Below are 25610 nucleotides of genomic sequence, written 5' to 3' on the forward strand. Positions count from 1 at the left end.
ACAGAGGGTAGGAATAAATGGTCAGTTTTCATAGTGGAGAGGTGAACAGGGGGTCCCCCCAAGGTGCTGTCCTGGAACTTCTGCTGTCCAACATCTTCATTAACGATCTGGAAAAAGGGGTGAACAGTGAGGTGGTAAAGTTTGCAGATGATACAAAATTACTCAAGACAGTTAAGTCCAAAGCTGTCTGCAAAGAGTTACAAAGGGATCTCACAAAACTGGGGGAGACAAACTGGTGACAAAATGGCAGATGAAATTCATTGTTGATAAATGCAAAGTCATGCACATTGGAAAACAATCCCAACTATACATACAAAATGATGGGGCCTAAATTAGCTGTTAGCACTCAAGAAAGATTGTGGAGTCATCATGGACAGCTCTCCGAAAACATCTGCTTAGTGTGCAATGAGACAAAAAAATCTGACATTATGTTAGGAACCATTAGGAAAGGGATAGATAATAAGACAGAAAATATGATAATGCCACTGTATAAATCCATGGCTTGCCCACTCCTTCAATACTGTGTGCAGTTCTGGGTGCCCCATCTCAAAAAAGAAATACTAGAATTGGGAAAAGTACAGAGAAGGGCAACAGAAATGATTAGAGTATGGAACAGCATCCATATGATGGGAGATTAAAATGACTGGGATTCTTCATTTTAGAAGAGAGAGAATTAAGGGGAGTTATGATAGAGGTCTGTAAAATCATGAATGAGGTGGAGAAAAAATGAAGGGTTATTCACGCTTCACATCACACAAGAACCTGGGGTCACCCCATGCAATTAATAGACAGCAGATTTAACACAAATATAAGGAAGTACTTCCTCACACAACGCACAGTCAACCTGTGGAACTCATTGCCAGGGGATGTTGTGATGGCCAAAAATATAACTGAGTTTAAAAAAAAAAGGAATTCGAGATGTTCATGGAGGACAGCTCCATCAATGGCTATTAGCCAAGGTGGCCAGGGATGCAACCCCAGGCTCTAGGTGTCCCTAAACCTTTGATTGTCAGAAGCTGGGACTGGACAACAGGGGATGGATCACCCAATAAATTGTCCTGTTCTGTTCATTCCCCATGAAGCACCTGGCATTGGCCACTGCTGGAAGACAGGCTACTGGGCTAGATGGACCATTGGTCTGACCCAGCATGGCTGTTTTTATGTTCTTAACCTACCCTCTGATCAGGCCATGCTAACAGACTCTGAGAAACATGTGGCTGCAAAGCTCCCAGGACCATCCTCCAAACCGGTCCCCTTGTCCTGGCTGTGCAGGGTTAGCCAGCGGTGTCCCTGAAATCTCTGCCCCTCCCTCCCTGCCATCCCCACTCCAGGCAGCACATCTTCAAGCACATGTCTTTGCCTCCACCAGTGGGCCCACAAAAGCGTCAGAGGCTCCACCTGTACATGAATGTCTGTGGAATTGCTCTGATTTGATAATAACGGTGTTCAATCACAGAGCCACGGTACCGACACGAGCTCCCTTCCCCAGGTTTTGCAAACATTCAAGCAACATCGGAGTGGAAAGCGAGAAACGCAATTTAGATTCCGAGTAAAAAGCTTCCCTTCGCCTGGGTATTATTTCCAACTCGTGGGAGGTCAGAGGGGCTCACAGCCTCCCTCCTACAGCATCTCCTTCCTCCCCATGGCTTTGTCTGTTTGAAGTTTTCTGCATATTATTAAAATGGGAGATTTTTTTAAAAAAAAAAGGGCGAGGAGAAAAGATGCAGGGGGCAAAGACAGAACAGCCTGATAAATAAAGGAAGACCTTTCAGTCGGACGGGCGGCCAGCAAGGATCCCTGCCGCCAATTTCCATGGGAATCACAGAGCCGGTAAATGCCTTCACGCAGCAGTTTGACAGTGATTCGTCACTTTGAAGGGGCCGGGGAGAAACAGACAGACAAGGAGCAAGAGGAAGGAAGGAAGGGTGGATAGGGAGCCAGTGCTATACAAAGAAAGGAGGGGGGAATGGAGTAAATTCTCCTGATTTTTCCCATCTTGCAGGCTCTAAAGAATCACGGTTTTGGTATCAATGGACGCTCCGGGTAGTGTGCAAGGAGTCTCAGCCCCACTTTTCAACAGAGGTGCCCTTGACTGATTCAACCCCCTGTAACGGAGAGCAGCCATTGGCCCTTTATGTGCAACCAGGATGGCCAACGCAAGGGTGCCAGGGGCCAGAACTGCCCACCCCGTCTGCCACCACGGTGCCTGTGTGAACCCACGGCCATGCGGAGGAATGCCTGGGGGCCCCACAGTGGCAGGATGCGGACAAAGGGAGGGGCAGACAGGGAGGAGCTGTGCAACAAGCTGCTGGGGAGACTCAAAGCTGTGAGCCTCTGTGTTACCCGACCGCCACAGCAAGCGTGAGCTGCTTGCCTCCCCAGCAAACTCCTCCAGACTCTCCTGGCCCAAACCATGCCCAGCAGGTAACAATCAGTGAACTCCGGCCCCCGAGATGTTGCTCTGCAATGCACAGAACAGAAGAGAATACGTTCGCTGCCCTTTTAAAGAATCAGCGCCTCACCGCTTATTAACTGCGGCAAACACACCCTTCCCTGCAAACCCAGTCCTGAGATGGGTTATAGCAAAACGAAATCAAGTTCATTAACAAAAGGACATTGCTTAAGTGGGGCCAAGCAGAAAGGCTAAAAGGTAGAAAGCATTACCGACAAACAAGTGAAAACGCACTTGCTAAAGACGAAGACCTCACATTGTGCAAGCAATGGCTGGCTAGCTTTCAGCCAGGGTCCTTCCAGCATCCACGGTGCTGGTTTAGCTATCCCCAACTAAAGCTCCTTTTCCCAGCTGGCTGGTGTTCTCTCCTCCCCCCGCTTGCAGGTGATTTTTACAGGGCGAATGTTTTCTTCCTGCACCTGGGATATAAATAAACGGCCTATGGTGTTTGGCACACCTGGCTGGAGGTGTCGGCCTCTTCCCTTTCTCCGGAGCAAACCTGTTTTATCAGCTCCCCCCGCCACGCCTGGTTTAAACACCTTTTAGTCACGCACTTTGTAGCGTGACCCCAGAGGAGATGTAATTCCACATGCAGCGCTGTCACACATTTCACAAGGATGCGGGCGACCCGGGTGCTGTTAGTTTTCCAAACGCGACCTCACAAGGCACATTTTGTACAAACCCCATTGCAGCGGTGTGTAGGGCATGAATACAGGGTTGTCTGGGGTCACAGGCTCCCTTTTTGGCTGGGTCACAGAAGCCAGTGTCCCAGTTTTAATGAGGATGATCTGGACAGTCTGCCTCCTCGCAACCGGGTGTGGAAACGGCCAAGGGATTCCCGTACCCGTATCCTGCCAAGCCAGTGTTGGAGACCCCTACAGGAAGAAGCAAGTTAGCAGCAGGCGATCAAGTCAATTTATTTGTTTTTCCAAGAGACACACAACGCTGAGTGCTGGGAGAGCTTTATGACAGAGACACTTGACTCACACACACTCCCATTGAAACACTGGCTCAGAACCAGAGAAGGTACTGCACAGGCGAGTCACAGCTGGTGTATCTACAACCGTTGGGTGGGCGAGAGTTTATTTCACTGTCCTTCTCCGCTGCCTAAAAACCCACCTCCCATAGAAAAACCACCCCGAGACCCAGAATTCCATCTCCTAGGATTTTCAGCAAGGATGACACTGGGTCAACCTGCCCACATTCAAGTCCAAGAAGAACAAAAAGACTGAACTTAGTTCTTAAGTACCAACTTCATGCAATCTTAAAATAAAGAAACAGAATAAATAAATAACTTAATTTTTACAACATAACCTGGCTACTTGATAATCCACACACACAGTCTTCAGTGATACATTAACAAAGAAGGCAAATTAAATCTAAACAGGTCAGTCCCCACAGAAATCCAGTAAGAAGAAACTCAGAGTTTCCAAAAGCTGAGGATGGGCTCAGCTGAGACTCAGTTACAGACTTTGATCACTAAGAATCTGTACAGTCTGTTCAGTCAAAAGCACTGCAACATCTTACCTCTACTTGCTGGTAGAAATCTTCAGCTGGAATCCATGCAGACTCTTCCTCTTCCTCTGCTGCACTCAGTTAGCTAGTCAGCTGACTAATTAACCAACCACTCAGTTAAGCATATACATTAAAAATAAAAAGCCTGTCACCAGAAAATACAAAAACGGAGAACAGCAAAATATAAATGGTTCTTTCCCCGTTATCGCATTTGACAAGAAGAGCTGGTGAATCATAGTAGCGGAGACAATTTATCTAAAATAAGTTTAGCTAAAAATCAAGCAACAGTCTAAGGATAAAAGTAAAATAAAAGAAATGAGTTTTCCTGCCCAATATTCCCCTTCTATAATTAACATTGCCAGAGCTTCCCTGTTGAAAGGTTAACCACATCACTGACCTGCTGCAGAATTCTGCTTTCTGCTCCTGGACTCAACTTCTCCCGACTCACCCGAGGCAAACGGCCTTTTGCAAAGCAGCTGCCCTGACTACTTGGCCTCCTGGGGTTCCATCCAGTCCAGCAACAGGGATCGTATTGAGCATATCCAAAACCACCACACCCAATTCCAGAAACTTCTGGATGTGGAGGGCTAGTTGTGCGTCTGCCTAGCGACAATGAGCCAGATCCAACTCATTCCTACCCCAGCCCCTGAGATCTCTTTAAGAGAGAGCTCCCTATTAGGCATATTATGGGCTACAGTCTACATAGGCATAGCCAAAAAGGGACTGCATCTGTGCACTGAAACAGACAGAAACGTTTGCTGCCTTTCCAATTTGAAAGTTCCATGCCATTAATTGGTGTTCAGAGTTTGTGTTGCATTCCCAATTGTTTTTTTGCACATTGGATGTTTGAGGGTGTGGACTGGCCCCTGGAAGCAGGGGCGGTGGGTCCAGGCCCCTCCCTCTGGGTCCTTCTCAGAGTGGGACCACCCCTCCCGGCTATCTCCTGCCGGGAGCAGTCTCAAGCCCCTTTTTCTGGGCAAGCAATCTTTCACCCGGCCCGTAGGTAGGGCTGGCCGCTGTACAGTCTAACGCCAGACCCCCAGGCAGGGCTGGCCAATAAGCAGGCCCGCTCTCTGGAGCGGTATGGAGGGTGAGGCTCTCTCGGGGCTGCTAGGGAAGGGGGAAAAGGGGACACAGGCCCACCCATCTCCCCTGAGTCCCAGCCCAGGGCCCTTGCAGTGGCAAAGGCGTTTGCCACAGGGTCAGCGGGGCTCCTGCTGCAACACGCCGCCCGGGTTGCCCCAGACTCAGCCACGAACTTGTGGCTACCCCTGGGTTTCTTCCTCCCCAAAACCCCTGGGTTTCTTCCTCCCCAAAACCCCTGGTACCTGCCTCCTTCGGGTCTCCTACGAGGCCCTCCTCATCCACAGGTGGCAGCTCTGGCAACTCCATGGGTTCCTCCACGGAAGGCAGCGCTTCCAGGTCCTCCGGCCCGCGGGCAGGGCCAGTAGGCTCTCTGGGTCCCAGGCCCTGTACTGCTCCGGTGGGGTCTTCTCCGGCTCCCAGGCAGCGGGGAACCCCAGTGGGCCCTCCACCAGCTCCCAGGCTGGGGGTAAGACCAGCCACTCTCTCTCAGCATTGGTCTCTTGCCTGGCCCTGGCTGGGCACTCAGGAGGAGAGGTATCCTTCTCCCTCAGCTGTCCTCTCTTGACTGGGCTCACAGGTTTTAAAGGCCTGGCTCCGCCCCCTGCTTCCGGTCAGGTGGTGTCCCTGGGGCTTTTAAAGGCCTGGACCCACCCACCTGCTTCCGGTCAGGGTTCTTCCTTGGGGGCTCTACCAGCCAGGGTGGGTCTGGCTCCTCCACTGGGTCCTTCTCAGAGGAGGACCATCCTTCCCTCCTGGCTACACAGGGGTGGGCAGAAGGGGGGGTCCACTGTTTTCTACTCAATCCATTTCTATTTTTTGAAACTAAAATTATCTTTATTCATTCACAACACACATTGCAGAATACATAGCGGCACGCAAAGCGCCCAGTAGTTGTAAATGTACAGGACCGCAGAACGCTTAGGTTGAAGAAAACACCCAGTCATATTTATAAATGTAAAGCAAGCAGCGCATAATGCATAGATTCAGTGAAACACACAGTCTGATATTTACAAATGTACTGCAAGCACTGCATAATTCATCGCTCCAGTATCACGCACAGACAGAGTTATAAATGCACAGCAAGTACTACACAACTCCTAACAGCACCCAAAGCATCTGGCCCAGAGAACACTCCAGCCCAGAACGCTACTGTGGCTGGTTGGTAAAGTGCCGTGTCAGTGCTTCTTTCATAGCTCCAGGTTGAGCTCTTGTAATGGCCCTTGTGTGTGGCAGAAGACAACCGTTCTCCCTCCACCCTGGAGGCAGACTCTCAGATATTATGCATAGATATTATGCACCATAGGCAGCTCTACCCACTGGGATGTTTTTCTCATTGAGATCCAGTCTAGTAAATAAACAACGTCAACGTCCCTTCACTCTACCAAAAGCGCATTCAACTGCCATTCTGCACCTGCTGAGCTGGTAGCTGACTCTTTCTTTGATGCTCTCAAGGCAGCTGGTGTACAGCTTCGTGAGCCGGGGGAGGAAAAATCTCCCAGAATCACTATTGGTATCTCCATATAGTCAAAGTGATCCACCAGTCGGGAAAAAAAGTCCCTGCTTCCAGCTGTCTGAACTGTGCTGTGTTCTTAAAGATGCAAATATCATGCACCTTCCCTGACCAGCCCACGTTCAGAGCAGTGAAGCGTCCCTGATGATCCACCAATACTTGCATAACTATAGAAAAGTAGCCTTTCTATTGCGATGCTATGTGGCAATGTGTCCTGGTGTTAAAATAGGGATATGCGTGCCGTCTGTTGCCCTGCCGCAGTTTGGGAACCCCATTGCTGCAAATAGCTGAGACTCACTGTCCTGCATAGCAGGAGACAATTCAAAGCCCTGCAGGTTTGCATGACAACGGCCCCGACTGTGAATTTTCCAACTACAAATGATTGCCCACTGATCGTCGTAATCCAGCATTGCAAGCTTCCAGAATGCACTCGCCACTTGCTTCTCCACTGTCAGTGCAGCTCGCGTCCTGGTATCCCTGGGCTAGGGCACTGGGGTGAGTGGAGCACACAAATCCAGCAATGTGGACTTTCACATCTGAAAGTTCTGCAGCCACTGCTTGTCATTCCAAACCTGCATTGCAACGTGATCCCATCAGTCAGGGCTTGTTTCTCAGGCCCAGAAGCAGCATTCCACCATCTGCAGCTGCACTGTGAACACTAGCAACAACCTGGGAATGTTGTTTGCTCTGTCCCTTAGCAATCTGTCTTCCAAGAAATCAACGTGTCCGCCGTTGTTGCGGTTTTTCCTGCAGGTTTGCAAATACAGGAGGATCATATGTCCTGTTTTTGCAACATTCATGTGAAAAGTGCAGAGCTCTGCAGTCTCCACGTTTCTCATGGTGGACACCAAAGTTACATGCCACGTGGGTTTGTGTAGGATTTTAAGAAAAGGCATGAAAATGATGGGATATGGATGCATTATGGGATGGAGAAAGTTGCATGCTGGGAACTTGACCCCTACCTCCCAGAGACCCCTGCACAACTTGCTTCTGCCCCACAACAGATTGCAAAAATTTCCCCACCGGCATTGTGCCCGATGCTGGTGCATGGCTCAATGGCATACCTACCTGTGTGCACCACACTTTGTACTAGGGTGGCCAAGCCTCCAGGATGGTCCTGGGAGTCTTTCATTAATCTTTCAATCATCTTTCGTTAAAGATGATGTCACGTGATGAAACCTCCAGGAACTCGTCCAACCAAAACTGGCAACCCTAATTCGTGTTGACACAAGCGCTAATGGGGAGCACGCACAGGGCCGATGCAAGCAGCTCATGCACACGCGATATACTAACTTTCAGGGCTGTCCGCTGCCTTAACCCGTGTCAACCGAAGTGCGTAGTGTAGACACGGTCTCCCTCTCCCTGCCCACGTCCATGGACCTGACTTTTTCTCTGGCATTGTCTGGTGGAATTTCCACCAGAGCCAATGGTCGCATTGTTCCGAAGACACAGCCAGCTCCTCTCTCTCGATTCTTGTGCAGACATTTCCTCTAGCTACTGAACATTATGGGCTAGGTCCTGAGTGGTGACCTGGCCCCTTTGTGATGCTCAGAAGATGCGAAGGGCATGGGGAGCAGATGCATCTCTCTAGCTAAGGATCTGCCCAGGATAGAGAAGCCTTTAGCTGCTGTAAAAGCCACTGAATTAAATCCCTTCAGACACTTGGCTTTAAATACCTTTCCCTACCCCACAGATCTCCCTTACCCCCTCCCCGGCACCCTCACCTCTGGGAGCCAGGGGCTGCCTGTCCCAGCGCCTGGAGCTCTGTGAACATGACTTGGAATGCAGAGCTCTGACGGGCCCACTGCTTCCCAGCAGGGCTGTTATTGATTCACTCCAGAGCTTGAGTCTGTGGTCATGCGCCGCCAGCAACAGGAGCGAAGCAGAGCAGAAATCCTACCCACCAGCCGTGGCTACCAGTGCATGGAGCCTCTGCTTCAACCACCTGCTTCCCTGCCCCGTCTCCTGCTTTATAGCACCTCCTGATGGGAAAGGCTAGAACTACAGCAGCTGTGAGAACTCCACAGACAATGTTCCTGCCCCATTTCCTACAGGCCCCTGTGCAGGGAGAAACTGGGAGTGGGTTAGCTGGGAGACTCCATTTGCTTACACTTGTCTCTAGCTGCCTCCGCTAAGATTTATAGCATTTGCTTCAGTGATTTTTTTTTGTTTGTTAATAACCGTATGTATAATCATTTTAAAATTAAGAGCTAAGGATGCAAAACGTTTTAATTAAAATAAACCAAGGCTGATAATGATGAGAATCTTTTAGCTGGAACTGACTTCGCTCAATCTTTCATGCTTCCCAAAGCTGAGCAAAGAAGTGTATGACTCTGCCTGAGCAAAACTGGGTATTGTAGCATCATAGAAGTGAAGGACTGGAAGGGACATTGAGAGGTCGTCTAGTCCAGTGCCCTGCACTAAAGCAGGATTAAGTATTATCTAAACCATCCCTGACAGTTGATTGTCTGACCTGTTCTTAAAAATCTCCAGTGATGGAGATCCCACAACCTCCCTAGGCAATTTGTTCCAGTGCTTATCTACCCTGACAGGAAGTTTTTCCTAATGTCCAACCTAAACTGTCTTTGCTACAATTTAAGCCCATTGCTTCTTGTCCTATCCTCAGAGGTTAACGAGAACAATTTTCAGCCTCCTCCTTGTAACAACCTTTTACGTACTCGAAGACTGTTATCTTGTCCCCTCACCATCTTCTACAGACTAAACAAACCCCTTTTTTTCCAATCTTCCCTCCTAGGTCATGTTTTCTAGACCTTTGATAATTTTTGCTGCTCTTCTCTGGACTTTCTCCAATTTGTCCACATCTTTCCCGAAGTGTGGTGCCCAGAACTGGACACAATACTCCAGTTGAGGCCCTATCAGTGCAGAGTAGAGCGGAAGAATTAATTCTCGTGTCTTGCTTACAACAGAATGTTGTTTGCTTTTTTGTAACAGTGTTACATTATTGACTCATCTTTAGTTTGTGATCCACTATAATCCCCAGATGCTTTTCTGCAGTACTGCTTGCTAGGCAGTCATTTCCCATTTTGTGTTTGTGCAATTGATTCTTCCTTCCTAAGCGTAGTACTTTGCATTTGTCCTTATTGAATTTCATCCTATTTATTTCTGACCGTTTCTCCACTTTGTCAAAATCATTTTGAATTCTAATTCTCTCCTCCAAAGTGTTTGCAGCCCCTCCTAGCTGGGAATCATCTGCAAACTTTTTAAGTGTTCTCTCTATGCCATCAGTCAAATCATTTGTGAAGATATTGAATAAAACTGGACCCAGGACAGATCCCTGGGGGATCCCACTCGATACACTCTTCCAGCTCGATTGTGAGCCACTAGTGACTACTCTCTGGGTATAGTTTTCCAACCAGTTGTGCACCCACCTTATAGTAGGTTCATCTAGGCTTCATTTCTCTAGTTTGTTTATGAGAAGGTCACGTGAGACAGTATCTAAAGTCGAGTGATATTGTATCTATTGCTTCCTGCAAGGCTTGTTACCCTGTCAAAGAGGGATATTATATTGGTTTGACATGATTAGTTCTTGACAAATCCATGCTGACTGCTACTTATCATCTTATTTTCTTCTTGGTGCTTACAAATTGATTGTCTGATTATTTGCTCCATGTCAATGTGCTTGGGTGTACGTACGTGTGAGTGGATTTGTGTGTGTGCATTTGAGTATGCAGTTGATCGGGTGCTTTTATTAATCTGTTGTTGGTGGGTAAGTGTGTGTGAGAGAGAGAGACACTAGGAACAAACCAGATGCTAGTCACGTCACTTAATGCATGACAGGAAGATGCTCAGATATTACAGTGATGACAGCAGTATGAGAACCTGTAGAATAATGAATCTGGGAACAGAAGAAATACCATGTGACCTATGGGACCAACCAAAACCATTCAAAGCTCGAACTGAGGATATCAAATATTTGCAGAAGGCAAACCATAGGCTGAGATATGGACAAAACTTCTGTCAAGTAATTTTGAGCAATGAACTATTTTTGGAGACTGTGATTGGACAATTTGCTAGCTGGGAGGAGACAAAAGGCTAAATTCAATGAATAAATTGTTCCCTGGAAATAGTTTGTCTAGATCTAATGAGAGTGTCAATCATTTCATCATCAATGCCATTCCAATAGCTATATCCCCATAGGAGACTGAAGGTGCCGTTAGCTGAGCGCAGTGAGACGATCCATAAGACAAAGTGACTGGTGAGTTACAGGTCTTCTAACTTCAAAAGAAGGTGAAAGAGACAAGCTCTCAAGCTTACACACAGCTTGAAAGCTGGAGACCGTGTCTCTCTCACCAACAGAAGCTGGTCCAATAAAAGATATCCCTCCCTTCACCTTACCTCTCCAATATCCTGAAACTGACACGGCCGCAACAACCCTGCATAAAAGAAGGAGAGAAGCCAGGTTTGTTTCGTTCCAAAAGCGTAGAATGGAAACTTACCATGCATGTTGATCCTGTCCCGTTAAAGGGGAGGAAAAGGAGCCCTTGAAATCCTGGGAATAAGGACAGAGAGACAGCATGTAGCATCTATTGTCTTCATTTAGATGGAATAAACGGGCAAAGGTGTTACCATAACCCAGTCACTCTCCAACATTAAACATGTGCAGAGACCTCAGCTTGCTTAGGCTACGGCAACCACACCATTGAACATCCTCAGAAACTTTTATTAAAGGTCCAGATTAAAGATTTTTCTCCCAAAGTCTCTTTCATTAAGGACCCCAAAAGGGATTGATGGGCGGGATAGCGTCCCCCCGTTATTTTGTCCACCGTTTAGATCTATTTTCCGACACACCAATTTTGGTTCATTAATTTCCAATCCCACTTTTTCTTGTTTACCAGGCACGACGAACTTAACACAGCCCTAGAATTATATCAGGAGGCCTTTTGGTTGGTACTAGTTCACTCCTTCCATCTCCCTTTTGCACCTTTCCCCATCAACACTTGCTGTCATAGGCGATTGTGACACTTTATGAACTTTCACTTACTTTTCCCAAGTGGAGCTCACATTTCAGGTAAGTTTGTAAGGCCCAAGTCTCACAGCACCTCATTAAAACAAACCCTGAGATCGAATGCACAGTTCCCATCACAATACATGGTCTCTACAGAGATGGGCCCGGACTGCTCTGGATCCTCTGAGAGCCACCCCAGGAGCTGTGCAAATGAATCAGATGTCGACTCTTTGTTTTATTGTATAAGTGAGATAGAGGTGGTTATAAATGTTTCCTTTGCTGTTATGATAATAGTACAGTGCTGTTTTGTGTGGCATACGTGGACTCCATCTTGTTCGTTTCTTGAAGTGAACTCTTTCCTGAAACTTGTACTATTGAACCTAAAAATATCTTGACAATTTCTCTGTGTGTGTGTGAGTGAGGAATGTATGTGCAGGGCATAAAAAGACCCAACCTAAACTGCTCTAACAACAGACAGGGGAGTAAAGACACCAACTGCCATCCTGACCCTGAAGGCCGAAGAATACCAACCAACGACCCTAAAGTGCAACTAATGGACCCCAAAGTACAGAAGGATCCACCCTGGGAACAAACAAAGCACAGAAATAAGAGAACAGTCATGCTTGCAATTAGCTGGTGATTAACAACCACACTGAACCTGGAGGCAGCATGACACAGCAAGACCCACAGACATACATGAGAGCCAGTAACTATAAAAGATGAGATAAGAACATGGAAACTTCTCGTTCTGCAATTGTCATCTTGGAGCATCGGATTCGCGACCCAGCTCCCTCCTTGTGCCCAGCCTAGTTGGCCACTAGGCTGGCTCGAGCAGTGCATAAAAGGACTGGTCATTATACGACACCAGAACTTCTTGGGTATGAATGTGTGTGACTGTGACGGCTTCGTGATATTCTTACATGTACAATAAACACAGCGTGTTTTCTTGTCCCCCTGAATAAGATCCGGCTAGTCTTTTCTTTTACAAGTATAACACCTCCACCGTAGGAGGCCTTTTAACTGTAAAGAAATGTCATGGCTGCTTCCTACCCACGGCACCTTTAAACATACGGCGACTTCCTCCCCGACTGCCAGAGGGGCGGGGCAGTGAAACCACCCCCCCAAGGTGGATCTTCCAAGAGGGGAGACCCTTGGGCCTCACCTGAGCCCACTTTCTCAGTGCGTTCGAGCACCCCAATTTTCACTGAAAAAAAGTAAGTCAGTCTCTAGTTCCCGCGGCTGCCAAGATAGCCCTGGGAATGGGAAGTGAACTGAAACTTCACTGCTGATAGATTGGTCACCCGCCCCGCATGGTGCTCGCTCTCCCTCTAGTGGTGACTGGTCCACACAGAACAGTTGATGTTGCTGTTACCAGCTTCGTTTCAGCTCAGCCAGAGGTTTGATCCCAAGTGACGACAACTCCCTTGTGGGACAGCCAAAGGGCGGTACCAGCAAAAGCTTTACACGTCGCTGCGAAAGGCATCTCATTCTGGGCCTGTGGATGGGCAGGGCTTGGATGGTAGGGGGATCTCAGGGAAGCGTTACCCTTTTTATTCTGACCCCTGATTAAATCCCCAGGAATTCCATGTTCACGGGGCATCTCTTTTAAATGCTCTATTTATTAATCCTTTAATCTGCTCACTCACACATAACAAATGAGCAGAAGTAACAAGGCTCCCGCGAAGGGACATCCCAGAGTTTAATAACCAGGCACAAGGCCTGAAACCCATGCTGGGCCGGTCCCACATGGCTACAGGAAATGGAGACAACCCCTTAGCTATGAAGCCCGGAAAATGAACGGATCAGAGCACTCTGCTCATAGATGGGCCAGTCCTGCAGGCCTTACTACTCACAGATATGAGGGGTGCAGGAACAGGCCCTAAAAGCTGCACCCATCCGTGAAGACCCCAGAGGGCTCCCTGGGGCAGCATCAAAGAATGAGAAGGCAGCAGTGTGTCTAGATCTCCTTTCTGCTCCTTTTCGGGGTGTAACGGGGAAAACGAGGGAGATCAGAGGAAAAGCTCCTAAAAGCCAGAAAGGCCAATCAGAGGCGAAAAACATGCTAGGGAGGAAAGGTGAGTGAGTCTCTCTCACACACACTCGTAGACACCCTCCTCTCTTTCTAGCACGCTATGCCACCCTTGCCCTGTCTCTCTCTCTCCCCACGTGCACTGCTCCAGCCATCTATCCAATTCATTCCTCCTGGGACGCCCCTTCTGGCCTGCCGTGGGCTGCCCCAGAGCGTTTCACTAACTCTCCCTGGCTGGGGTGTGTGCAGGGAGGGGGGAAGCCTGGCACCATCTCCAAAAGGGGCACTGCCAGGGGTCTGCCTCCTCTTCTGCCTGTTGGCAGCGGCAGTTGGAGGGAGGGGGTGTCAGTCCATCCCTGGGGTTTCTTCTCAGTGGGATGGGGTCTGTGCCAGGGGCTGCCCTGCCTCCCAGCCAGCATCAGCGGGGTCGCTCTGATGCATATGGATGTCTTATCCTGGGTGTCTAGTCCCTTGTGTCCAATGCCCGATGGCTAACCCCTTTCCACAGTGGCAATCTCTCAGCCCGACGTGGCTGCTCCTGGGACTGGTGGGGGAAAGCTGGGGCAGCGGCTTGGAGAGCTGGTGTCTGCACAGCTCTCCGGTGGGTCTCGCCCTGACGCATCCTCCTTGCTCCTGATCCCGCTTCATCCTTCGGTGGCAGGATCCTCTCCAAGCACTGAGCAGGGCTGGCGCCTGGATTCCCCCTCCGCGGCTCACTAGGGGCACCCACGCTCTTTCAGGCGGTCGGTGATCTCAGAATGGATAAAAGAACCCACACACATGATCATAAACTTCCCAGAGATTCTCCCCGTCCCCCTTCTCACGGGCTCAGAGTCCTTTCCTGTGCCTTCAGCACAGAGCTGCAGAGCTCAGACTTTCCTGTGCCTTGGAGCGCACGACTCCGGGACCCGGGGGGGGGTGGTCAGTGGACAACGGTCCTCTCCTCAGGACGCAGCTTCCAAAGGCTGGGTCTTTGCATCGCCCGAGGGGGTCTTTGCATCGCCCCGGAGCCGCTCCCATTGTTCAGGGAAGCCCTTTGCGGTTCCTAACACGTCCCATGGTTCACATCCAGGTTCCGTGCAATCCCGGCCCGCCATGAAACGCGACCTCGCACGTAATTCAGGCAGGTTATTCCAGGATATTGCAGGAGCTTGCCCTGTCTGTCACAGAGGCTTTCCCTGTGGGGGGTGGGCATGGGACTTTGCTTTCCCTGGCAGCATCTCCCAATCTTCTGATCCCCCCAACTCCAACCCCATGTCATCTGAGGGAGGCACCCCCTCGATCAGACTCCACCCGCAACATGGCGGCTGGGATTGGGAGAGAGCAGGGGGTGGGGTACTTGGGGTCTCCGGCTTCCCTTGGGACCCCAGCCCAGGGAGCGCCTGGCCATTGCTGGGTGACATGGGCCACTCCTGCCCTGCCGCAGACGCAGGGTGTGTCTATGCTGCCATCTCGCTGGATCAACGCTCGCTCGAGGGACCGTAGCAGTGAACTTCTCTCCCCCCCCTCCCCCCGGCACCCGGCACCCTGGGCACACGGCACCACCAGGGCTGCTGCCGCTTCTTTGCCATTGTTCCCCAACACCCAGGCTAGCTCAGCGATGTCTGACCATGCCCACCGCTGCCCCCAAGGCCTGAGCGATGATGGCCAAGGGGGTTGCTCCAAGGGGCTGTAGGGAAGTGGAGGCTGGAGGGCCTCTGTGCCCAGCCCCTGCTGCCCCTGGGCATGAGCAGGGTGCAGCAATCCCACTGTGTCTGCAGCACTGCCTGCCCAGGGGCACGGGGAGCGGGGGAAACTGAGGCCCGCTTAGGGGGTCAGATGTGATCTCACTGTCTCAGCGAGCGGTCCCTGGGGCTGGACAAAATGTTCCCATTAAAGCGTCCCTGGAACACGCCCGGCTCACCCGGCTTGGGGGCGGCGGTGCGGACCCATGCCCCAGCCTGGTTTCACCGAGAGACCCCGCCCTTCCGGCCAATGTGGGCCAGGCTCTGGGGGCTGAGGTGTCAGCCCCACACGTGGCATCTCACGTGATGCTCATGCGCCCGGCCGCAGGGTCATGTCTGCCCCCATGGCAGGTAAACGCAGAGAGACGGAGAGCCCTGCCTCTCCACGCCCACCCGCCGTGGAAACACCTACCCCCTCCCGAACGCTTTGCCATCCGCAGAGCTCAAAGGGCTTTACAAAGGGGGGCAGTATCACTAACCCCATGGTACAGATGGGGAAACTGAGGCACGGAGCGGCCAAGTCGCCCTGCCTCCCTAACACGTTTTACCTTAGAAGGATGCAAGCCAGGAGCCCAGGAGTTTTCCCCCTGCCTGCTGATCACGCTTCGGTGCAGGCCCCAACACTTGACGCCGTGCGCAGATTAGTGCATTCAGTAACTTGCATGCAATGTCACCGCTGAAGAGGGACAGCCCTGAGCAGCTCTGGGACCCTGGGTTCTGGAGCCAGGCTGGGCCAATTTACGTGATTAAGCCGACAGAAAACCAAGCCAAGGCGGGGTGGTTTTGGCCAAGGTTTGCTTGGAGTTTTTGACTCTGTCCCAATCCAGAGACTCAGATAAAACAATCCAGGGCGCAAACGTTCAGGATGCCCACCCTGGGAACAGCAGGATGCTCCTGGGGCGCACGGGCCAAACCTTCCCGCAGCCACCATTTCCCTTCAGCCGGTGCTGCTGATGGAAAATCTGCCCAGCTCAGAGACCGCTGAGCCTGGCGTGCTGCCTCCTGGTGCCTTAGTCTGTGCAATGAGCTAGTGCAGAATATCACAACTCTGCTTTCTCTGGACCTCCCCCCGCTATCATGAGCACTCCCCAGGGAGGTTGAGTGTCTGCGCCTGGGTTTGGTTGCCTCTTTAAATCAGTTGCCCTGGCAATAAATAAATAAATACGCCTGTAGGGGGCAAGAGAAGCCAAGCAATGATCATGCAGCGTAGCTGTCCCCATGTAGGTCCCAGGATATTAGCGAGACAGGGCGAGCAGGGTAATATCTTTTACCGGATCAGTTCTCTGTTGGAGAGAGAGACACGTTTTCGAGGAAGTGCCATGATCGTGCACTCCCCAGGCCACCGTCAGAGCAGCCGCTGCAAATTCCGCCAGCCGGGGGAATTTGAGGATAGATTTGATCTCATTTGTTGCAGCTAAAAGTCCATTGCAGTCCCTGGTCCTGTCGCCCAGGGCTCCAGGGAGAGCGAATGAGCTGCCTCAGCCAGGGGACGGGTGTGGGATGGGGCCACGTCCTGCAGCTAAGTCATGCCTGAGGTTAGCTCTGCTCCCACTCACGGCCCTGTACGCTGGCTGGAAAGAGCAAAGGACGAGCTCCTGAAACTGGCCGCCCCATCACACACTGTCTGCGGGGAGGGTCGAGCCAGTCTTCGGACTGAAAGGGCTTTGGTGAGCCATCGAGCCCAGCCCTGCTGTCTCAGGCAACCCTGGTATAAACCCTGCTTCTAAACTCCCATCTAGCCAAGCCGGGGGATTCGGATATGCCCATGAAAACGCTGCCCTGTTTAGAGCCTTTTTAAGGGGCTAAACGTTTCCTGCAGCGTCCCCGGCTCTTCCAGTTCCGGGCCCCCCTCCCAGCTCTGCTAGCACACCACGGCATCTGCAGCTGTTCCAGTCCTGGCGTCTCTGGCGCAGGGACTGTCAGCTGCACTGACTTTCACAGTACCTGCTGGTTTTGTGATGTAGACCAGGCTTTTCCAGGCCCGGCTGTCACCTGAACAGAAGCTGTGAATCTTGCTAAATGCAGTGCTATCTCAGGGATGCTAATGATCACTGGAGGCACAGAGTAGTATTGACCTAGCGAATTGATTAGCCAGTCACTTTCGCCCAGGCAGGGAGGTTTATTTTCTTTGGTTGCTGTTAGAGGTATTTCATCGCTTCCTTCCCACCCCGCCACACAAACCCAGACAGCCAGAGAAATCTGGGTTCAGCTCTTCAGGGTAGGGCCTGTGTATTTGTAAAGCTCCCACATGTTGAGTGAAGAGGACACTGTGGAAGATTTGCCGAGGGAAAGTCAAGTGGTTTGGTAAGTTAGATCCCCTTTCCCTGGTGGGTCTGCAGGGTCTGGAAGATCCAAACAGATCCAGAGGAGATCTAGATTCCTGGGACCAAACTCTGGCTTCAATGGCGTTGCAAGGGGAGTAAAAGCAGAATTTCAGACTCTTCGTTTCACAGACTTCAGGCACTTCACTTTTTTTGATGTCTGCGGACAAGGAGAAGATTAGAGGAAACTTCCCAGCCTGCCTGATCTCTGGGCACAATTTAAGCTCATCCATTATTCTCTTTATCCACCACGGCCCGGAGGAGCAATTTGCCCTGCGATGGTTGCCAAGACACAGCGGACAAAGATGAGCAATTCCATGGAGAGATGGGCTTGAGCCACAAAGTTCAATTCCAGACTTCCCCCAATGCGCGGGTTGCTCGGCACTGGATTTTGGATCGGGCGCCTCTCCAGTTCCAACCCAGGGAGAGGGAGACTCTGGCAACTCCAGGCAGGAGAGCATGAGGTTCTGCTGCTGACCCCCCGATCTCTGCAAAGCATTGTGGGCCATTTAAAATATCAGTCATGTGATCGCCATGGGACAGGGAACTAACCCCACATGCTATCAAGCAGGAATTAATTCAGGGAAATCCCTGTGGCCCGTGTTATGCTGGTCATCAGACTAGATGGTCACGGCAGTGCCTGCTGGCCCTAGAATCCATGAATCAAAACTCAGGTGCTTTATTTTTTGGTAGATTTACGCTGTTGATCATTAATTCTAGCATGATCATACCTAGCTTTTTATCACTGGCCCTCAGCAGTAACAGCTCATGCTTTAAGACGCAGAGGCCCCAGGTTTAATCCCCCTGCCACTGTCCTACCAAAGAGGGGCGATATCATCAGACCATAACGTCATGGCAGTAGCGAGAGTCACCCTGCTTTTTGTACCCATGTAATCGTGACTTGACCCCATCTCACCCCCATCCTCGCGCCCATACAACGAGGCAAGAAACGGGTTTGCCATAGCTGTATAGGTGTGCAGGTTGAAACATGCCTCTTTAAAGATCACGTGAAATAAATAAGGCTCTGAAGGACTTCCGTGGAGATCAGATGTAAGAAAGCACGGAGATATCCTTTGCCTTGCCTTGTCTGTTTCACTTGCAGCTCATCGGAGCTGGTACTGTCTTTTACTATGTCCTTATACAGCGCTGAGAATAATGGGGACCCAATCCCTTAGCTAATAACTGTAAAAAGTTCCCCCCCACACACTTGAAGCATAATTAGACAGTGGAACTCATTGCCACAGGAGGATTGAGGCTAAGAACTTCACAAGATTCAAAGAGGGGCTGGACATTTATATGGCTTCCAGGATATGCTGGGTTAGTCTAGGTAATGCTAGGGTATATACGGCTTCGTACCTCAGGGTTTAAGCCACTTTCTAGCTATTAGAGAGCAGGGTGAGACCTTATCTCCCATCTGCTGCAGTGGGGCTCTTACACCTTCCTCTGACACATCTGGTGCTGGCCCCTGTGGGACTGGACAGACGTCGGGTCTGATCAAGGATGGCGATTCCCATGTAAAGGAGAGAGCGACATAGGGAGACTTCGGGAAACCAGAGCGGTTTGGGGGTGGGGGTGCGACGCAGCCTGGAGGAGCTGTTACAGGCAGACGGGACATGCCCGGGAAGAGCAGAATGGAGGAAAGGGACCAAGGGGGCAGAGAGGGGGGAGCACGGGGTGTGATGCACTGCTGCTCAGATCGAAGCTGGATAAAAGGTGATCCCCAGACCTTCAACTGATGAGATGCTGGGGCTTAGACTCCAAGTTACTCCTCAGGTGCAGGTGTGCAGGGGGCTGGGAGATCCCTGCTCTTGGTGTTCAGGGGCATGCCTAGAGCATAACCTGGCATACGCTCACGGGCAGCTGCCGCCCATCCAGGCAGTAGACTAGAGCCAAACAGCCCGGCGCGCCTTCCGTGCATTCCCTGCTTCTGTGCAAGGAGATTTTGATCTGGAAAGGGCGGGCGTGGGCCTGTAAGTGAAGGCTGGCACCTCTGCTCCAGGCCTTTGACCTGAGACCTCACGGCTACCTGGAAGTTGGAGCAGCACTGCCCCCTGGGCTGTCCCTTTCCCTGGCAGAGAGGTGATTATGCAGGGGCGCTCATGTATAAAATTGCTTCTCGTACAGAGGATCCCGGAAGCCGGGGGAATCTGCAATCAGCCCTTCTCAGTGGCTCGGCGGCGGTGAACGGAGACCTGCTAAGCCCCCTCTGCTGCGCGGCGACGTGGTGACGGCTGCAGTCTCTGTATCTGGGCCATTCACCACTCGAGACTTTTAGTGCCCCTAGCAATGGCATGTACTGCTGATGAGTTCTTTCTGCTCCAGTAATTACAGTGAGGAATTTGTCAGAACGAGCTTTCTAAAACCTTCTTGTCTTGTTCTGATTTTACCTGGAGTGTAAAAAGTCATTAGTATGGTAAAACGGAGGCTGTGCTGGCCCAGCAAGCCATCCAGATAACACTGTTTACATCCACTACATGCTCAGTATGCAAAGATAGGCTCCTTTATTTTTACCAAGACAGAATATTCAACAATTAAAATCAGCCAGTAAGGGAGGGTGAGGGGGAGATATCTGGGATGGGGCCCAGAGTTTCTAGATTTCAATTTTTTCTAGCTACCAATCTTTTTACTTCAAAATTTGGGGCCATAACATGAATCTCTTGTATTCTGAATATTGCATATGGATTCCAGAAGGAAATCCCTTGTCCACACTGTTCTAGATGAGTTCTAGAGTGAAATCGTTTCACCCCACACTCCTGAAACATTCTAGAGCAGAAGCTTCCTGTAGTGTTCTAGGTGATATCTAGAAAGAAAACCTTCTGTATTATTCTGGATGAACTCAAGAGAGAAAACCTGCTGGAATATTTTGGAGGTGTTCAATAGGAGAAGCTTGTAATGGTCTAGAAAACATCTGGAGAGGTGGACACTTACAATGTTCCAGATGACTTTTTGAAGAAAAGCTGCATCTAATGCTAAGTGCAGCTGAGTTTCTTGAAACGAACGTACAAGAGAAATTCTAGAGACAACTCCTGTCTGGTAGCATCTCAGAGGAGTTCTAGAGAGAAAAACTCTTTTGGGATCTGAAGGACAATTCCACTTCAGTGCTCTCGATGAGCTCTGGAGGGAAAGCTTCCCTCTAACATTCTGGATTTGTTCTAGAGAGAAAGTCTCCCTTTTAATATTTCCAGTGAATTTTTGTAGGAAAGCCCGATCTAGAGTTCTGCAGTGAGATCTAGAGCAAAAGGTCTCCCCACTTTGATACCAGCCAGAAAAGTGCCTTATCTGAAGGGCAGCTGACACCTGCCGGTGCTGTATCAGAACCAAATTCCCCTTAAAGGCCTTTTCCCATCCCTGCTAATGCAGATGAATCTATTAAAAATGGATACCTCATATTAAACTGGCTGCACCAGAGTCTATTCCAGTTGGGCACAGAAATCCTGTTCAGATTCTCCTCCACCCAGTAGCTACACCCAGAGTCCATTTCAGTGGGGTACACAAATCCAGTTTGGATTTTTTCCTGCCCAGGTTCCACAACTCAAATCCACTGGGCATTGATCCAGTTCCCTTCTTCTCCATCCAGAGGTTATGTCCGCAGTCCTTTCCAGCTGGACGCTGAAATCCAGTTCCTATTCTTTCCTTTCTTGATCAGATTGAGGGTGTCTTCTGCTTGGCTGACAAATGCAGGTTGGATTAACATTTTCCATTTGAGATGATCACAGGGAAATCCTGGAGAGCATTTTTGTGCACAGTTGGGATAGATTCGGAGCTACACCTTGCCTACACTGGGGTTTTTAGTCCTTGGTGTAAATGCCCTAGTGCAAACCCCTGGAATGGACATTGCTGGACTGATATAAACTGGGACTGGTATGCGTGTAGCTTACTCTGAGTTTCAAAGCACATCAGCACTAGTGGAACATGTCTACACTAGAGATTTGCATGACTGCAGCACATCTACAGTAGGGATTTGCACTAGTACAGTGTGTTTAGATTAGGAGTTTGCGTTAGCATAGCAAGTCTGCACTTGGGAACTGCACCACTGTTGTGTGCTTACATAAGGCTTTTGCACTAGTGCAACCAGTGCAAATGGGTGGCTAAAAACTCCCAAGGCGAGGCAGAAAATCTGCCCTCACCCCAAAACTTGCCAATGAGATCTCAGGCCCTGGAAATCTGTGATAGGGAATCCCCAAAATACATTGTTTTGACAACATCAAAAGAAAGCAGGTTTCAGGAGCAAGCACGTGTCAAAATCTAGAGGGGAGAGAAAAAGCTGAATTGGAACATCACAGGAGCTGCAGCTCCGTCTTCCTTAAACCATACTGTGCCCCTCTGCAAAGTTGTGGGAAAATCTCGGGTGCCATGGGTTTGGGGAATGCACAAAGGGCCAGTTGAAAGAGAGGAACAAGGAGCCCATAGGGGAATTTTTAACTGGGCTTGCAGCTTTGGGTGAAAAAAGTACTTGACGGAGCAAAGGGGGAAATGGATGAGTTTAATAAGATCAGGGGCCTTTTAAACTTTATAGGGAAAAAACGTAATAGATATTTAGCCACATGTAAAATATGGTAATAGGGTTTCACTGTGCAGAATGTCAGGAAGAAAGAAAAATGAATTCATGTGCAGGTATTACACTGGAAGGGGAACATATATTATTATTCCAGTTCTCACTAGATATATATATATATGTACACACACAGACCTGCACTATTATAGACTGTAAATATATACGGATGGCTTATATACTGTATAATTATGATAATCATTTGTGTCTATGTGTGTCATTTTGTGGCATGAGAATTCAGCTTATGTTCTGATCTCCTAAGCATTTTTCTATGCTGTCTGGGAGGGAGCCTCCCAGCCTGGGGCCACAGACTTGTGTTAGCCTGCTAAATGTCATGCCTGGGGCTAGTGCTCAGACTCAGGTCTAAGAGAGGGGGTTAGCTGGAGAAGCCAAGCGGAAGCATCTGCACAGATAGTGTTAGCACCCTAGCACGGATGTGTAGAACCGGGATGGGAAGCTTGCTACCAGATGCAGTGCAGAGATACCTTAAGGGCCCAGCTGAGGTCTGGCCTCCATAGGGGATATACACATTGAGACAGCCCTTACCCCCAAAGAGTTTCCTATCTAAATATAACAGGGAACTGATGGCAAATTGACCCATCAGCGTCTGTGCTGAGAGTAACTGATTGTAGAAACACTACTGCTTCCAAATCTGGACTGAAAAATGGATGAAAAATGAAAAATCTCCTGGCTCCCAGTCCGGTGCCTTATCCATTAAGCAATGCTGCCTGCCCATAGACAATTCTTAGCTTATAAAGCCAGAAGGGACCACTGTGCTCATGTAGTCTGATGCCCTGCATAACACAGGCCAGAGAACTGCCCTGAATTAATTCCTGTTTGAACTAGAGCAGATCTTTTAGAAAAACATCCCTCTTGATTGAAAAATCACTAGTGGTGGAGAATCCACCACAATTCTTGGTAACTTGTTCCAATCATTAATTACCCTCACTGTTTAAAATGTGCACATTATTTCCACTCTAAGTTTGTCGATCCAGCCATTGGATCATGTTAGACCTTTCTTTGCTAAACTGAAGAGCCCATTATTCAATATTTGTACCCCATGTAGGTACTTACAGACTGTGATCAAGCCCCCCCCCCGGCATACCTTCTCTTTGTTAAGCTAAATATATTGAACTCCTTGAGTCTATCACTATAAGGCAGGTTTTCTAACCCTCTAATTATCTTTGTGGCTCTTTCAATCCCTCTCCAATTTATCAACATCCTTCTTGAATTGTAGACACCAGAATTGGACACAGTATTCCAGCAGCAGTTGCATCAGTGCCAAAAACAGAGGCAAAATAACCTCCTACTTGAGAATCCCGTTTATACATCCAAGGATTGCATTAATCCTTTGGGCCACACTGTCACACTGGGAGTTCATGGTCAGCTGATTATCCACCACCACCCTCAAATCCTTTTCAGAGTCCTTGTTTCCCAAGATAGGGTCCTTAATCCTGTACTTATGGCCTAAAGTCTTTGTTCCTAGATGTATGCATTTACATTTAGCCATATTAAAATGCATATGGTTTGCTTGTGCCCAGCCAAGAACCGATCTCTGTGGGACCCCATTACAAACACACCTGCTCAACGGTGATTCCCCATTTACAGTTACATTTTGAGACCTATCAGCTAGCCAGTTTTTAATCCATTTAATGTAGCCCATGTTGATTTCCTATCGTTTTAGTTTCTTATGCTGCCTCATAATAATTCCAGTGTCAATGGAAGAATTAATACTTTAAAAAAGAAGCTGGTGGAGCAAATCTTGGGGCAACGGAGGAGATATGACAGGAATACTTTACCTTACATCCATAAGCTTGTCTGAGTACAGCACCAGAATGCAAGGTGCTCCCTGATTTACAGTCAATCACCCCATTTAGAATTCAAGATGGATTTCCAGGTACAAGTCAGAATCCTGATTTATAACCTCAGAGGGATAACCTAGTTTTAATCAAGTGTGAGTCATAATCTGAGACGGCTATACAGATTGCAGACAGCTGGGTGGTTTATTACTGAGTCACACGTCCAGGTCACAGACAGATATTATTGTACCTGAGATGTGGCGCTTGGTAGCAGTGGTTTAGACGCTTGACAATAAATGGATCTGAAATCATGCAAATGGCCACAGCCCACTATACAGGTGTTGATACCATGCTTCATGTTGCAGGGCCACGAAAGGAGCACTCCGGCTGGTGTGGCTTGGAAAGTGCCTGAGAGGCCCGTCAGAGCAAGCGGACTAGACTCAGAAACGTTGAGCACTAATCAAACGGCAAAACAGCCTTGTTGGTTTGCTGTGCAATGGTGTAAACTCTGCCAGCCTCGCTCCTCTAGCTGACCTGACTTCATACCATGAAGCCACAACAACTTGTGTCATGGCCACGTCTGATCTTCCACGTTAGCTGGGTCAAGCTGGCTCAGGGTTTGCCCTGGCAGCCTTCACAAGACACCTAGGTGCTACGGGATGGGGAGCTGACGGCACCATGGAGGGGCTCTTGTCTCTGACTCGGTACTGACCCCGGTGCTGGAGTTGGCATCTGGCGTGGCTTATAAAGCCAAGATCCTGACCCTAGTGTACGGCGCAGGAGACGGAAGTGCCTTTGCACCCTTTACATATATTATTAATCTCATTATTTATGTGTACTGCAGTAGCACCTGGCAGCTATAGCTATGGACACCCTTGTTCCAGGGGCTGTACAGACACAGAACGAAAAGACAGGCCCTGCCTGCCTTACAATCGAATAACTTTGCCTGCCTGCGGAGACAGCAGGCATTTTGGTTCTGAGGTGCTTCAGACGAGACACCCGCTGCTCTCTCACATGCAGCCTTTACTTTTGTTCTTTCTTAAATAAAAGCTATTTGAGGCTGCAATTGTGCTCTGCTCTGCCCATGACACCGACCACTTGGAGACACCACATGTTGCAAGAATTGAGGCATTAATCCCTTCCCCGATTCCAGCTGGCACACCAGTTACCTAAATTAGCCCTGCAATTTCACCTGGATAAAGCATCCTACTTCCCCTCCTGCCGTAAACGGTGAATGATGAACAGCTGTGTCACATAGCAGAGGTGGTTGTGTTCTGTGGTGGATGAAAAGAATTCGGTATATGCCGTACCCATCTCACAGGGGTATCGTGAGGCATAATACATTGAGGTGCTGCCTTGAGTGGATGCGAGGTGCTGACGAATGCAAATCGTTACTCTTATTAACTATAAGCTCTTATTTATTTTAGTGATTCACAATCCCGGTCTGACCCTGAGAAATTATCGCTGCACTTACATGAGATGCACAGAGAACAAATGGTAAGTGGAAGTGAATGCAGGAAATTATAACTCAGCTGTACTGCCTGTTTGCAAGGTAATCATCGTATCTGGGGCTAGCGGTTCTCAAGGCCTTCGATAGTATTATTATTATTGTTGTTGTTTATTTCACGGTGGGGCACTGGGGCGTGTGTGTTACAC

This window comes from Emydura macquarii, unplaced genomic scaffold, assembly GCF_026122565.2.
Source record: "Emydura macquarii macquarii isolate MOO-44397 ecotype Brisbane River unplaced genomic scaffold, CSIRO-AGI_Emac_v2 contig_450, whole genome shotgun sequence".
Classification (NCBI taxonomy): domain Eukaryota; kingdom Metazoa; phylum Chordata; order Testudines; family Chelidae; genus Emydura; species Emydura macquarii.